The 14,657-nt window shown below is 43.8% G+C and overlaps 1 long non-coding RNA gene across 3 annotated transcripts in view; it reads left to right on the forward strand.

The window, feature by feature from the left end:
* Positions 1 to 14,657, forward strand: part of LOC309378246 — a 221,306-nt gene that overhangs the window by 113,956 nt on the left and 92,693 nt on the right. For all 3 annotated transcript variants that reach the window (XR_014171936.1, XR_014171937.1, XR_014171939.1), the window contains one exon: positions 6,296 to 6,427. This is a non-coding gene — a long non-coding RNA (uncharacterized lncRNA). The remainder of the gene's footprint in view (positions 1 to 6,295; positions 6,428 to 14,657) is intronic.

Genomic DNA, 14,657 nt, shown 5'->3' on the forward strand with positions numbered 1-14,657 from the left:
TAAAGAATTCTGTTAAATAACATTTTCTGTTAAAACTGCAGATAAAATTTAAAGCATCTCTCAAGTGCATTATAAGTAATTCACAATGACAGAATTAACTTTCTTTCCTCAAGATATCTAATAAGCAGCCAGCAAAATGAATTTTGGCAACAGCAGATTTGAAAAAGAAATCAACTTTCATAAAAGTTATTGATCTCCATAACCAGGGCTCTGTGCTTGGGAGAGCAACAGGCACAAGAGCAGGGCTTTTATCAGAAACTGAGTTTTATTGAGAATGTAAACAAAATGGCAGTTTAATGGTTTTCAATAAAGGCTGCCCCAGAGACAGGAGAGGAAAAGGAGACACTATAGTGGGATGGGTAGCTCACTCAACAGTTGTGGGTGGTGCCAGAAGTTCTACTCAAGAGTACATCCATGAAATGAGTAAACCTAAGTTAGTCATCCCAGGGACGCAGGTGGCGCTGTGGGTAAAACCTCAGTGCCTAGGACTTGCCAATCGTATGGTCAGCGGTTCGAATCCCCGCAGCGGGGTGAGCTCCCATCTTTTGGTCCCAGCTCCTGCCCACCTAGCAGTTCGAAAGCACTCCTAAGTGCAAGTAGATAAATAGGTACCACTTTATAACAGGAAGGTAAACTGCATTTCCGTGTGCTGGTGCTGGCTCGCCAGAGCAGCTTCGTCACGCTGGCCACGTGACCCGGAAGTGTCTCCGGACAGCGCTGGCCCCCGGCATCTTAAGTGAGATGGGCGCACAACCCTATAGTCAGACACGACTGGCCCGTACGGGCAGGGGTACCTTTACCTTTACCTTTAAGTTAGTCATGTTCATTCATTTTAGTGGATCTACCATGAGTAGGAGTAGGAGTAATGCTGGACACAACCCAGAGCTGGCCCACCCATGAGGTAAGGTGAGGGGACTGCCTTTGGTGGCAGGATCCACAGGGGCAGCAGATCTGGCCTTCAAGGAATGTATTACCCACTGCTGCTGCTGTCGTGGCAGCAATAGCTGTGGCGTGCTCCTTGGAGGCTAAATCTACCCACCTCTTTGTTCCTGATGTAGATCATCACTCACCTCTTCTTCCATGGCTGGTGGAGAGGCACCATTTTGTGTGTGTTGGGCTGGCCTTGATACAACCCAATGACATGTGGTCAATTTTTTCGTCAAGAAAAATGCTACAGAATCTTTTAATGTCAGTATGAATGGCAATATCACCTGTATGTTGGACTGCAGAAACTGTTAGTCAATCTACCAGTATGACAAGCATATAAAGGCTGCCATATGCTCATTCCTGGGAAAGTGGAGATGTTTGCAATCTACTGTCATCAGTGGCCCAGCATTTAATAGGATTAATCATAAATACTCCACACACTTGCAATCAGTCATTCCATATTCAGCTGCTGAAAAAATATCTCCTTCATTCAAGGCCTCGTCAGTTCAGGGTCAGTTTGAAAATATCTAGGTCACATTCTGCCTTTTTGAGCAGATCTTTGCCAGCTTGTGAAGTAAAATGTTCAGTCTGCCATGGAAATGCATGACACTTCAAAAATTAGACTGCTCAGTGACTGAAGGATGCAAAGCACAAGCTGTCACTCTGTTTCCATGGTCTAGTGTGCCTGGGATTTGTTTGGGTTTTGGTTTGCCGTGGATTTTTTTTTCTTAGACCTTTCACCTATGCCAATATTACCACAGGAGTTATTTCAGAACCTCTATCAGCACACAGAATGGGAGAGTGCATAAATATTAGGAAGCAGCCACACAATAAATGGAAACAAATATTGGTGCAAGCATCCAATATACTTCTAGGATGTTGGTTTTTTTTTCTCCTCATGCCTCTAGCCAAAGGCATCATTTTGAAGAGCTATTGCTCAGCAATAGACTTGCATGCTTTGTATGCTGAAGGTCCCAGGTTCAATCCCTGGCATATCTAGTTAAAAAACATCTGGATGAGAAAAAACATCTGGATGACTTTGTTCCCTGAAACACCACTGCCAATCAGAGAAAGCATTGTTGGGCCCGACCTTGTAAAGGTGGTTTCCTATGCAATGAGGCTTCCATGCAAGGGTGCACCTGCACCTGCCTTTTAGCTCTGGAAACCAGAAGCAATTTGGGTACCTAGAGGCAAGTGTGTGTATGTGGAAGTGCACATGTGTGAATCAGGCCACATATTGATAAAGAAGAAATTAGCATGAAAGGCATCTTTGTTGATGTTTCAGAGAGATACTAGGAGAGTTGAAATGGCCACCTTTAAATATACATTCAATTCATGGAGGCAGGGGAAGGGACTGTGCCTGTTGGCCCTGCCCCCACTGTCATATGCATAGCTGTGAACTTTCCCCTTTTCTTGCGAGGAATCCTATTTGGAATAAGGGAATTTTCCTTTAAAAAAGGGAAACATTGACAGCTATGGTCATATCCTGTACTATCTTCTGATGTGCATGTATTCATCATAGCATGTGAAAGAGGAGCCTACATTCTCAATTTCAAACTTTGCGCTGAATGTATAAATTTCAGGAGGTGGGGCCAGTGGGGGGTGGAGCTAGAGGACATGGTGTTGTACATCTCCTTTCTGTGTAAGTGGTGTATTCGGTAGTAGAAGCAGAAGTAGTAAGAGTTTTAAAATGTATATCCTGCTCTTTCTCCCAGAGGAGCCCAATGTGGCAAACACACAAGTGACAAAACAAAACATTGAAAACCAATTCAAATACACATGCAGACTGTATAAAAGTTACTGTATTCCACTGTTCCATGTGCCATTCCCCTGTCAGCATCGCCCTTGAGCCAATGCCACCAACTGGACTCACACACTTCAGCCCCAACTGGGCTAGGCGAGCTGGGTAGCACTTCCAGAGACCACCTTCTGCACAGGAACAGGTCAAAGTGCTGTGGACTCACAGCTTAGAGTTGTGATTCATTCCAACAAGAAGACAGTCGTCGCACAGCAGAGTACAGCAGAGTATAGCAGAGCATAAATGACTCGGAGAGCAGCTCTGTAGAATATCTTCTTTTATTCTATCTACAACTATAATACACAACTATATACAGAGCTAAATGAGGTCTAAACGAAAAATGCTGAACTGCACTGAGTGTCTGCAGCTGCTCTTAGCAGCAACCTTATCTATACACACAATCTCTCTCTAACACTCAGTCTCTCTCTCTCTGTCTTTGATGAGAGGCTGGAGTGAAATAAGTAGAGAGCAGAAACCACCCCCTCCTCTCTGGAGAATCAGCAGAGCACATCAGCAGATTCTTGGATATGGGAGGGGTGAAATCTCCTCATCCCCTCACTGACAAGCATCATGGGCTGCACTGAAATGCTTAATAAATGTCCTTTTGTCCCAGAGCCAGGATTATTAATTGCTCTCCCAGGGTTACCCACACGAACCATTTTCCTTATCAAAAGCCCTGATCTTCAATCCTGTTTGCATTACTTCCTTAGAAAATGGGAATGAAGAGCTGTGTATACACCATACATTTAAAGCACTTTTAAAGCACATTGCTTCCCCAAAGATTCCCGAAAACTCAAGTTTACCCCTCACAGTGCTGCAGCTTCCAGAACCCTGAACAAATCTCAGTTCCCAGGATTCTTGGGGGAAGTCACATGCTTTTAGATGAGCTTTAAATGTATGGTGTGTATGCAGCCTTAGTGACTTATCTCAGAAGGTTTTGGACAGAATATATAAGATGATTAAATATCACTTTCCTTTTTAGGTAAGGGGGGAAATCTACATTCATTTCCTCTGAGTACATTACTTTATTAACTTAGAAGATTAGTAATACTGCAAAATCAGTGTTGGGAGGACACGACTGCAGTGAAAAGCAATCTTCTTTAACCTGTATTCACAGGAGATTATGACACTAATTGAAATGGAACAAGTAAGTAGGGGCCAGAGATATGTAAACTGTTGATTGTACCCAACCAAGTTCTCAGAGTAGACCTGCTACAATGAATTGACCTGAGATATTCATGGGCATTAATTTAAATGGGTCTTTTCTTAGTATGACTAATGTTGAAAGCAAGCCTGTAACTTCACCTACCCAGTGAACATGCCACTTTTAAATTAAAAAGACTTACTATTATCTGGGGCAGCATGGGAAATAAATGAGGCGACAATTTCAACCCATTTTTTAAGAATACATATTTTCATATTTAATCCCCAGCTGGAATCTTTGCTGCCTGCCACAGGTGCAGCCAAGTCATCTTCTGTCATCCCTGGGTGAATAGGATGTCATACCTGTTGCTTTTGGAAGTGAACCTGGAAATTGTCCTTATTGTCCTTTCCTTCTATGGTTGAGGGCTCATGCTTACAGGCTGGATAATGCCTTGCTTAATGTCACACACAGCTAAATCGCTACTGACTGATCTCTGCTTCATGTAAATGGCTTTGCAGCAGAGTTATTTATTGCAAGGAAGCGACGAATGACTCCTGTTTGACCAGTGAATTGACTCCACTGCAGCGTTCACAGCAGGTCCAGTGAACCACTAATGGGTTGTTTGCTGCAGGGAGCCCAAAGTATTTTGACACCTGAGGCAAAATCTGTTGCCTGAGGCAGACTGCTTTGCCCTGTTCGATAGAAAGGCCGGCACTTGTTCATTAGTGTGTTTTGTTGCAGCTGAGGGTCAGACAGTTCCTTCAGATGCCTTTATTCGAAAACATAGAGCTGAAAGCTAACTGCTTTGAATGGACCCACCCCACTTCTTTTGAGCTATGAGACATTACCATGTGGAAGGAAGCTTGTGGAAGGAAGTTTGTGGCATTTTATAATATTTGAGTTTATTTTTCACGCATTCGCTGAGCATAGGTGGAGCACAGTTTAAACAGACAGCCAGAGCCACTGCTTTCATCATATTTCCAGAGAGGCAACCACCACCCCAAGATACAATTTAGCTTGCAGAGTCCCAAAACTCACACCTCTCTCTTTTGCTTCCTCTGCATCTCACTTGAAAGTTGCTTTTCTATGGTTTCTTTTTACATTCTGACCTAGCAGGGAGTGAGTATTGGAATGGGTGACTGTCAATTTCCTCCCCCAATTTTTCCAATCTTAAATTCAGTTTTCCACATGTTCACATCAGTTTGTGATATTTTTTTAAGTCCTCATGAACATTTTCTTAGCATACACATGCTTGTATGCAACTTTCCCTAATACACACATTCTTGCAAAGCAATTTTCCATCACAGTGTGTTTGGGTATGCTATTCTTTTATCTTTAATTCTTTCTTACTAGTATGCACTTTTATGTACACTTTCCTTTAGTATCTTTTTCTTTGGCAATCTCTTGTGGCTGAGTAAGATTGTCTTCCATGAATATGGTCTTAAGAATGTGTGTGTGTCTGTAAGTGACTGTGGAGGCCAATTCTACATCCTTCCAGTGGGGATATAGGTTTCCAGGCAGGAATTGATGATGGTGAGGATTTGCCAAATGTGCCTTCCTCTTAGTTCACTTCTCCTTTTCAGCCCCTGAGTTCATGCTTCTTCCAAGTCCATGATGTCTTTGGTAGAGGCTATTCTCCAATTGGAGCACTTGCAAGCCAGTGTTTCCCAGTTGTCAGTGTTTATACTACATGTTTTTTAGATTTGCCTAGAGAGCGTCTTTAAACCTCTTTTGTTGTCCACCAGCATTATGCTTTCCATTCTTAAGTTGGGAATAAAGTACAGATATACCTCGGAAGTCGAAAAGAATCCATGGAATCCATGGAACAAACTTGGGTGATCAAAGTTCTAAATTGCACAGGGAGCTTCCATGCATAGGGAAGATGTCCCACTGCAGATATTATAGTGTAAATGATTGTCTCAACTTTTGGGGCAGGAGAAGGAGCATAATTTTGGAAGTGGGGCTAAACACAGATCTGTACTATATGTGTGAGTAATGCATGGACTGAGTTTGAAACTATTTGCTCTGTTTTAAGTTCAGTGGAAGGACTTTATCTATTTCACCAGAAAAGCTCTTCAAAAAACTAAAATACATTTTTTTTTAAAAAAAGGCTAAGTTAGTTTGCCTGGTGATTTATGGGCATAAAAATGTTCTTTCATGATAAGATTGTTTAAAATATCATCTTCAGGAACTGAAGATAGGGAGTGATTATTTAGCCAGGACTAATCTGTGTAGCTGGTAAATAGAAGTGCACCTGAAAAATGGTGAAAGAGAAAGTAGGTCATGTTTCTACACCACTTTCCCCCTACACTGGAAGAGTACTGTAGCCTTATTAAACATGACTGAGTTTTGCTGTCTGTTGCTGTTTCTAATTACAAGTGATGACTAACTACTCATTCTTATAACATTTTGTAAAAAAAGAAAAGAAAAAGAGAAAGACTGGAAGATGAAGAGGAACTGTTAATTATGCATGAAGGAAAAGAAAGGGGGAGAACAACAAGGAGAAAAAATGCAGAGAAAATGGCAAAAAAGCAAACGATTGCTGAAAAATGTGAAGTGTAAGTACAATAGGTATCATGTATTTTCACTTCCATACAAAATTGTCCACCTGTTCCTAGCCTATGGTCTGTCCTTGAATCTGTCCTTGCAGCCGGTTGAAGGAGCCTCCTTCAAGTGGCACCATCAGTGGAGGAGAATTGATGAAGGTAGGAATTAGTGTCTGAATAGTGCAGTAAGGATCCCTCCAGATATCATTTCTATTGTAAAGTCATAATTATATATGCGCATAATATTATCAGGGTGGTTACACACAATCCCGCTTTTGATATTGTTTGTGCCTGCAAATGTTTGAGGATGGTCACACTGCATTTGAAACCAGTTCTTCTACCATAACTTCCTTCTTGAATCCCTAACTGTTCCTACCACAAATGTTCTAGTTTGTTTTTCTCCTTCTTCTGTTGTGCTATGGCCCCTCCACACAGCAGGAATGTGATAACATTGGGGCAACATCACAGAACAAACAAAAGCAGAATAAATCCACCACTAATGGGTCATTATGGTATCAAGAACATGTTGCAGAAGACACTCACAACAGAATACCGGTGTGCAGGGGCCATCAGACTTTTTCAAGCATTGGCGCTACCAGGTGGAGGTACATACACTTGGGATACACTTTAGATAGCAAAATGTCCTAGACTGGTACTGTCATTGTCACTTATGAACTTCCACAGCCAATAGAAGCACCAAGTTTTTAATAAAGAGGTGACTATTACGTGGCATCTCAGGACCTCCCCTTCCATTTTCTTAATCATTTGTGTCGGAAATACATGCCTCATTTTCTCCTAAATAAAATGCTCTAGTAGGAAAGCATATTGTGTTCTCTGGCAAACACATTATAGTTTCATCTCATTCCCTCTATGCAGGGGCTAAGCTGTCCACATCACCATTCAGGTCACTGAGCTGGGAGTGAGGGAGTGCCTAAGTGGTGTCCTTCAGGACAGCCATCTCCCTTAATAATTTATTGTAGTGATGTAGAAATAATGTTAATTAGAATTTACATGAGGAAAGCTAATGATTGTAACAAATTAAAGCTAACCATATAATGCAATTAGCAAAGCATAACTCGAGTAGAAAAAAGAAATTCATTCTAACCAGCGAATGATCAACACATGAAAAGTTAGGATGAAACAGCTTCTAAAATGTTTTGAGGTTGCAAACGTACACAAAATGCTTAGTGGTGTGTGTGTGTGTGTGTGTAGACACTTCTTGTTTGAGATTGGAAGGTTTTAGGACAGTGATGGAGATAGGAGTGTCTAGTGTGTAGGGTGATGTCATGGGGCTTCTCTCCCAATACTAGTGTCATTGTCACTTAACAGGATAGTGCAGGGGTGGGGAAAGGCATTGGTCAAGGCAGGACTGCATGGATTCTCTGGCAGAGTTTTTCCTCACGTATGAATAATTGGCATCATTTCCTATGTGTATGGCAACAAACCTTTCAAATGTTGTGTATTGTATGGATATCCACTTGAGGAAGGTTTACAGCTCAGTGGTAGAACATCAGGTAGGCCTGGGAATGTCCCATACGGGAAGACAAGCTGAATTTGACAAGGTGCAACGTTCAAATAGCACCTACGCTCACTAGATTTAACACCGATAGGCTCCATCAGAACATTGCACATTGTCACTTTCAACTTGTCTTCTGTGGGCATCAGCACATCGGGCCCAATCACTACTTGATTCCTGTATTTTTCCTCTGATATTACCTATGCAAAACAAACCTATGAAACTTTTCCTATTTGAAATCCCTATTCAAATGGTATTCAAAGCCTATCATCCCTCCAACTGTGATGCCAAAGGAAGGAAAAGTGTGCTGGGTGGGATAAAGGAAGGCAAGACATGCTGCCACTCTCCATCATATATGCCTGAGATTGACCCAGGGTAAATATTGTCTGATCCAGACCCATGGTTCTTTGGCTGGAACAAACATCAATGCTATTGTAACACTGCAAGAGTTCCCGCTTGAATTTCCATTGCTTTCTGGGATATTCTAGAGAAAAGACGAGGCAAAAGTAGGAAGAGTGGCAGTTGGAATAAAATATGAAGTCAGTTCCTTGGGGATATAACCTTTTCCAAATACCAATTAACTTGAACTTCAATATGAAGTTAATTTAAGAGTTTTATTTCTCTGTGGGAAAAGGAGGATATATGACTGGTTCAGATTGCATTTGCACTAAGTTGCCTTGAAGGGCGTTATTCCCGGTTTAGTCCTGTGAACTTAAAAATAAGAGCTGGTGTGATTAATAGAAGGGAAAAAACTGTAGAAATTGGTAGCCACATAACTGGTGGCATATCAATTAATCTTAAACTGAAGCAAAACACCACACTTTCAATGTTGTTAGAAGATCTTACAAGTGAATGTTTGCATTTTATAGTTTCTGCTTTCCATCTATCGTTTTAAAAAAGCTTTAACACCTATTTAATTTAACTAGCAGTGTCAGGCTCATGAGTGTGTTCTCATGATGATATGGAAACATGCCTTGAATAAATACTTTATGTGATTTTTCACAGTTAATAACCAAGCGGGTTCAAAGAGATTTCAGAGAACAGAATATGAAACATCCATATCATCTCACAACACAGGGAAAGAAGCAGCTTGCCAGCCTAGGTCTAAAAAGAACATGATCTGAAGCCACAGGATACAGCAACCTTCCTATCCTAGGTCTAGATCTGGTTATTTTCTGAATAAGAGGCAACCTGGGAATCACATATATGCCACTTTGAGTTCCATAATGGAGGTAATACAGGACAGTAAAATAAAATAAAATAAAATAAACAATAGTATGCAATTATCGTGATTTGTGGTGGGGCAAGCAAGAATATACCCTGGAGTATTAGGAGCCTTGAGTAATTTTGCACTTCATAACTGCACAATCTGCATGTTTACTCAGTAGTAGGTAAAGGATCCCTGGATGGTTAAGTCCAGTCAAAGCCGACCATGGGGTTGCGACTCTCATCTTGCTTTCAGGCCAAGGGAGCCGCTGTTTGTCCACAGACAGCTTTCCAGGTCATGTGGCCAGCATGACTAAACTGCTTCTGGCGCAACAGAACACCGTGACGGAAATCAGAGCACACAGAAACACCGTTTACCTTCCTGCCGCAGCAGTACCTATTTATCTACTTGCACTGGCGTGCTTTCGAACTGCTAGGTTGCAGGAGCTGGGACAGAGCAACGGGAGCTCACCCCATTGTGAGGATTCAAACCGCCAATCTTCTGATCGAAAAGCCCAAGAGGCTCAGTGGTATAGAGTAGTAAGTTCCACTGTGTTGAATGTGTCTTACTCTTAGGGAAGTGTACATATAACTGAAATAAGAAAGTCTATTCATCAAGTCCCTGCATCCCATGGAACCAACTCTTTTACGTTTCTGTTTCATTTTCTTGTGTATGTTGATGCCTGTTTAAAAGTGCTGTGTATTGATCCTTGTCAGCACCAACTGCCTGTGTCTTGGATTAGTCTGTCCATTGTCTTGTAATTACTAAAAAAAAATCTGGGTTATTTACCTGTAAAGATTAAATCAAGGACCATTAGATAGTAAAAGAAACACAGCCTAATGCTTTAGATTATGTTTCTACAAATATAATTAAATCCTGTCCTTGGTTTGTTCATGTCTCAGTAAACTAATTGCATTTAGTCCAACACTTGCTTGAAGACTGCACAAAATTAAATTAATTTCCCCAGCATTGAACTGTAGGGGGACAACATATATTAAATCGCTTAACTATTCACTCTATTGGCTCTGAAGGTAGAATTGCATTAGAGGTGTTTGTACATTCAATAAAAGGAACAATTAAAGCAATTATATCTAACTTACAGGTACACATACCATTAGCAGTACATCACTCGATCGTAGCATTACAGTTCAATTAACATACATTGTCCTTAGATTTTCAGAGAATTAATAGGACAGAACTGCTAGGAAATGTTATGGCACGTTATTGCTGAAGTTTAAAAAGTCCTCTAATGTCTATCTACATGGAAAGCAATCTTGAAAGATCAATGGATAAAGGAGGAATATTCCATGGGTCATGGATAATTGGCAGAAAGATGTGTCATTGTAATCCTAGGCTCAAACATAAAGCAAATGGGCAGGGTTCATTTTAAAGAAAATCGGAACCTTCGCAACTACAGAAACGTTCTCTATTTGCCATTCTCTTCAGGAACCAATAGATCTTTGTACTTCTGCCACGTATGGTGAACAACCAGGGCTACAGACATACACTCCAACAATACTCAGATGAAAATAGGGACATTTCTCACACTCCCAGACCTTCCTTCACACCCCATTTTTTGTGTCTCTCCCCCCCCCATCTGTAGAGCATTTTCTATTAGAAGAAGGGTGAGTGCCACCACCACTTACACCAATAGGACACAGCACACACACCCTCTACTGTCCTGAGAAAAATGCCTTAATCTGAATTTTGTTTTAGTTTATTCTTAGTTAGATTTGCAAAAAGAAAAGCATGCACCAATAAATAAAATTTAGAAAGAGGCAAGATTAGACATAGATGCACAAAGCATTTTCTAAAAAACTCCTTGCCCTCTGCTCCACTCCCCCTTTTTTGCTGCCCAGGGCTGCCGTGCCCTCTGCCTCTCCCCCCCCCCCAGCCAGCACATCATGTGAGGCTGGGTGGCAGCCTCTCCTCCTCCTTGCCTGCCTTCCAGCAGCCACTACAAGTTGCCAAGGGAGGAGGCAGGCAGCGGCGGCCATGGAGAGGCAACAGAATGCTTCCTTGCAGCCACAGCAGCTACCATTGTTGGCACTCAGGACAAGCACCGGCTCATACTCCTCCCCAAGCTTGGTGGCAGTGGTGATGGGAATGGAAATAGGGACATTCCAGAATCAATTCAGAAGCAAGGATGGCCTTTGTAATTCTTGGACTGTCCCTGGAAAATAGGGACACTTGGAAGGTGTGCTACAACTGGGGTGTTCCCTGGATAGCAGAGGGTTCTACCTTACCTATTCAGACTAGGCATTTTCCCGCTTTGCCTTGCCCAGGGTAGGTCATATCTACCCCATACATTTAAAGCACATTGTTTTACCCAAAGCATCCTGGGCACACTGGAGGAGGAAAAGGAGTGCGGGGGGAGCGCACTGGCCCTGGGAGCGCGATCCCAGTAGGGTGCCATCACGGCTGTCCCCCCGCCCACCCTGGGCGCCATGCCCCTGCGGGCACCACGCCATGCCCCCAGGACATGCGCCAGCCCCGCCCCCACCTCCTCTCTGCCCCCTGGTGTCGGAGCATGAAGTTCTGCCACTGCCTGAGCACTGTTGTTTGTTGTGCTGGGAATCTTAACTTTGTGAAGGTAAACTGCAGTTCTCAGGATTCTTGTGGGCCGTGGGCAGCCATGTCCTTTAAATGAATGGTGTGGATGTGAACATATTATAAAGTATAAAGGCAACAGCAGCTCATAGAGGCATCTTTCAAAACATAAGTAGCAGTGGCTAAGAAGACATTTTTGTAGCAGAAAGAGAGACTTAAACTTATCTTTTCCCATTCCACATAGGCCCGAGGCTGCTCAGGTTTTTGTAGGCCTGCTATTCACATCACAAACATGTTGCTTGATTGCATTCATGCAACTGACATCACATCTAGTCCAGATCTTATAGTCTAGGAGAGGCCTTAAGAATGGTATAGAGAATTTTGAGATGTAAAATAATAGTAATAAAAAAACAGGCAATGGTGCAGCAAGATATATATTATAACAGACAGGTGTCAGCAGAGCTAGAGGGAGTAATTCCTGACTGCTTGGCAACTGACAAAATACTTAAAGCATTTTGATATGTGAGAAGCTTTGGGCATTCAGGACCATAATATTTCTCAGAAAGAAACATGCTATGGGATGTGGAATATTAATTGTTAGAAATTCATAGAGATAATCGTATCATCCAAAGTCCACGCCTGTAGACGAGTTGAAGGCAAAATTTTTTGCCTTTCTCTGGAACCCGTAATTCTTTTATCAGCTTTCCTCTGCTAGGCACCATTTCCCATAATGCCACACTCAACTGCTAACGGTCAGCAGTGTCAACTATACACAGATTCTTCAGTGTTAGCAAGAAATAAATATTAGGATGGCTTTAAGTTTGGTTGGAAACTATGTTATGCATAATGATTTCTCAATCCCTGCAGTTTGGTGGCATCTCTGCAAACCATCTTCTCTCATCACTGACTCAGAACCAATTTATATGCACATCTATGCCATTTTTTTAACTTCCAGGATTCTAAATTTTTCTTCATAGCTAGAGGATCACCTTCAGGTATGCCATTAGAGTACCTTACACCTCCAGATTTTCATAACTTATCAATATATAAAGTACAATGTACATATGTGTCAGGGTTTCTGGGAGAGAGGAGGAGATGACAGAGGAGACGGAGAGCGAGTGGGAGGAGGGGCAGAAGGATGAGGAAGAAGATGACGGAATTCTGAGGGAATCCACGAGTCTGAGCAGCGAGTCAGAGGATTCTCAAAAGGGGGTTACCTTAATCAAGCAAAAGGGAGGAGAAGGGAGAAGCGGAGAGGAGCCCAGTGGAAGACAGACGCAGCAAGAGGCGTCTCAGCCGGAACGGAGTAAAGGGGGTGGAGTCGTCAGCCTCTCGGAGGGAGCAGGATTAGGAGAGAACAGAGAAAGGGGGTTGGAGCAAGGTGTTCAGCCGGAAAGGGTGGAGAGCAGAACAAGGGGTGGTGTAGCGGTCGAAAGAAAGGTCAGCAGCAACGTACGCGCGCCAAGTTCAAACGTAGAGGCGCGCGGAAGTGGAGAGAGCTCAGGGGAGGAGCCCGGCCCTAAAGCCAGAAGGAGGGGGGAAGAGGCGGCAGAGGATTCAGCCTCAGGCGAGTCACGGAGAGAGGGAACCCAGGGGGGCAGGAAGACCCTGCGGAAAAGAAAGGAGAGGAAGAGGTGGTCTAGAGCCAGGCTATTAAGTTGGTGTGGAAGAGGGGAGGAGTCAGAGGGGACTTCAGCGGTCTAACGTGACAGACGTACGGCCACGATGCTGAACTGTACGAGAAGCAGAAATCTTCAATAAACTTTTCCTGTAAATAAACTGCAACGGAGTGAGGTCTCTTGTGAGCTGGGACCCGTCCTGGGTGGCCGTGACAGTAAGTCCCCTCTCAGAAAGCAAAAAATTTTTTTTGCGAAGCTCACGAACGGGAGCAGCCATGAGCGCTGAGGAGCAGCTGGTTGCACTGCGGGATCAGGTTACCGCTCTCACATCGGCAGTCATTGCTTCGCAGAAGAAGAATGACGACTTGGAGAAGACGTGCCAGGATTTGCAGGCAAGGTGGGAACACGCGGACAGGGCGGGGGCCCCAGGTTCCAGAGCGGAGGGCATTGCGCTTGGACGGAGGGGGGGTGCCCTGGTTCCGCATTTTAATGGCAACTTGCAAGACTATCCCAATTTCAGAGCGGACGTCGTATATGCACTGCATTTACTCCGTCACGATTTTAAAGATGAGGAGGAGATAGTGGGGTTCATTGTTTCGCACCTGCATGGGGAGGCCAGGGCTTGGCTACGCAATCTGTGGCGCGAAGATGGACCGGCCCGTCGCAATTCAACTGCGTTCATCAAAGCGATGGATTCTTGTTTTCAATCCTCTGTGGATGTGGACATTGCGCGCCGTCAAATGCACGGGCTGAGGCAGGGGAAAGCGACTGTGCGCCAATACCACTCTAAATTTTTTGCATTGCTCACCGCCTTAGATTGGCCAAAGGACAGTAAGCCGGTCAGAGATCTTTTTTGGGAGGGATTGAGCCCCCCCATCAAGGATGAGATCGCTAGGGGGGACAGACCCCAGACCCTAGAAGACGTGGTGCAACGGGCTTTAGCTATTGGAATTCGACATGAGGGACGTCCGTGGCACGAGGAGGACGGGCCCCAAGCGCGTGCGCAAGCGAGGACTCTCCCTTTTGTGCACAGGGATTTCAGCCGTGCGCACCCCTCGCCAATGGGGAAGGACAGCGAGGAGCCAATGGAGATTGGTGGTGCTAGGGCTCAGAAGCCATCCCAGAGCCCTGTCCCTGGTGCAGCCAAAGCGAAGCCTCCTAGAGGAACCAGGAAGTGTTACATCTGTGACAGTGCGCACCATATGGCGAAAGAGTGCCCCCAGAGGCTCCAGAAGCACACTGCAGCACTGGCAACTGTAACAGCAGAGGTGCAACCAGGGGAGCAGCTTCAGGGAAACGACAATGCCTGGCTGGAAGCAGAGCTACTGGGGCTCAGCCAGGCGGATCTGT

Source organism: Podarcis melisellensis (assembly GCF_964234715.1).
Source record: "Podarcis melisellensis genome assembly, chromosome: 9".
NCBI lineage: Eukaryota > Metazoa > Chordata > Lepidosauria > Squamata > Lacertidae > Podarcis > Podarcis melisellensis.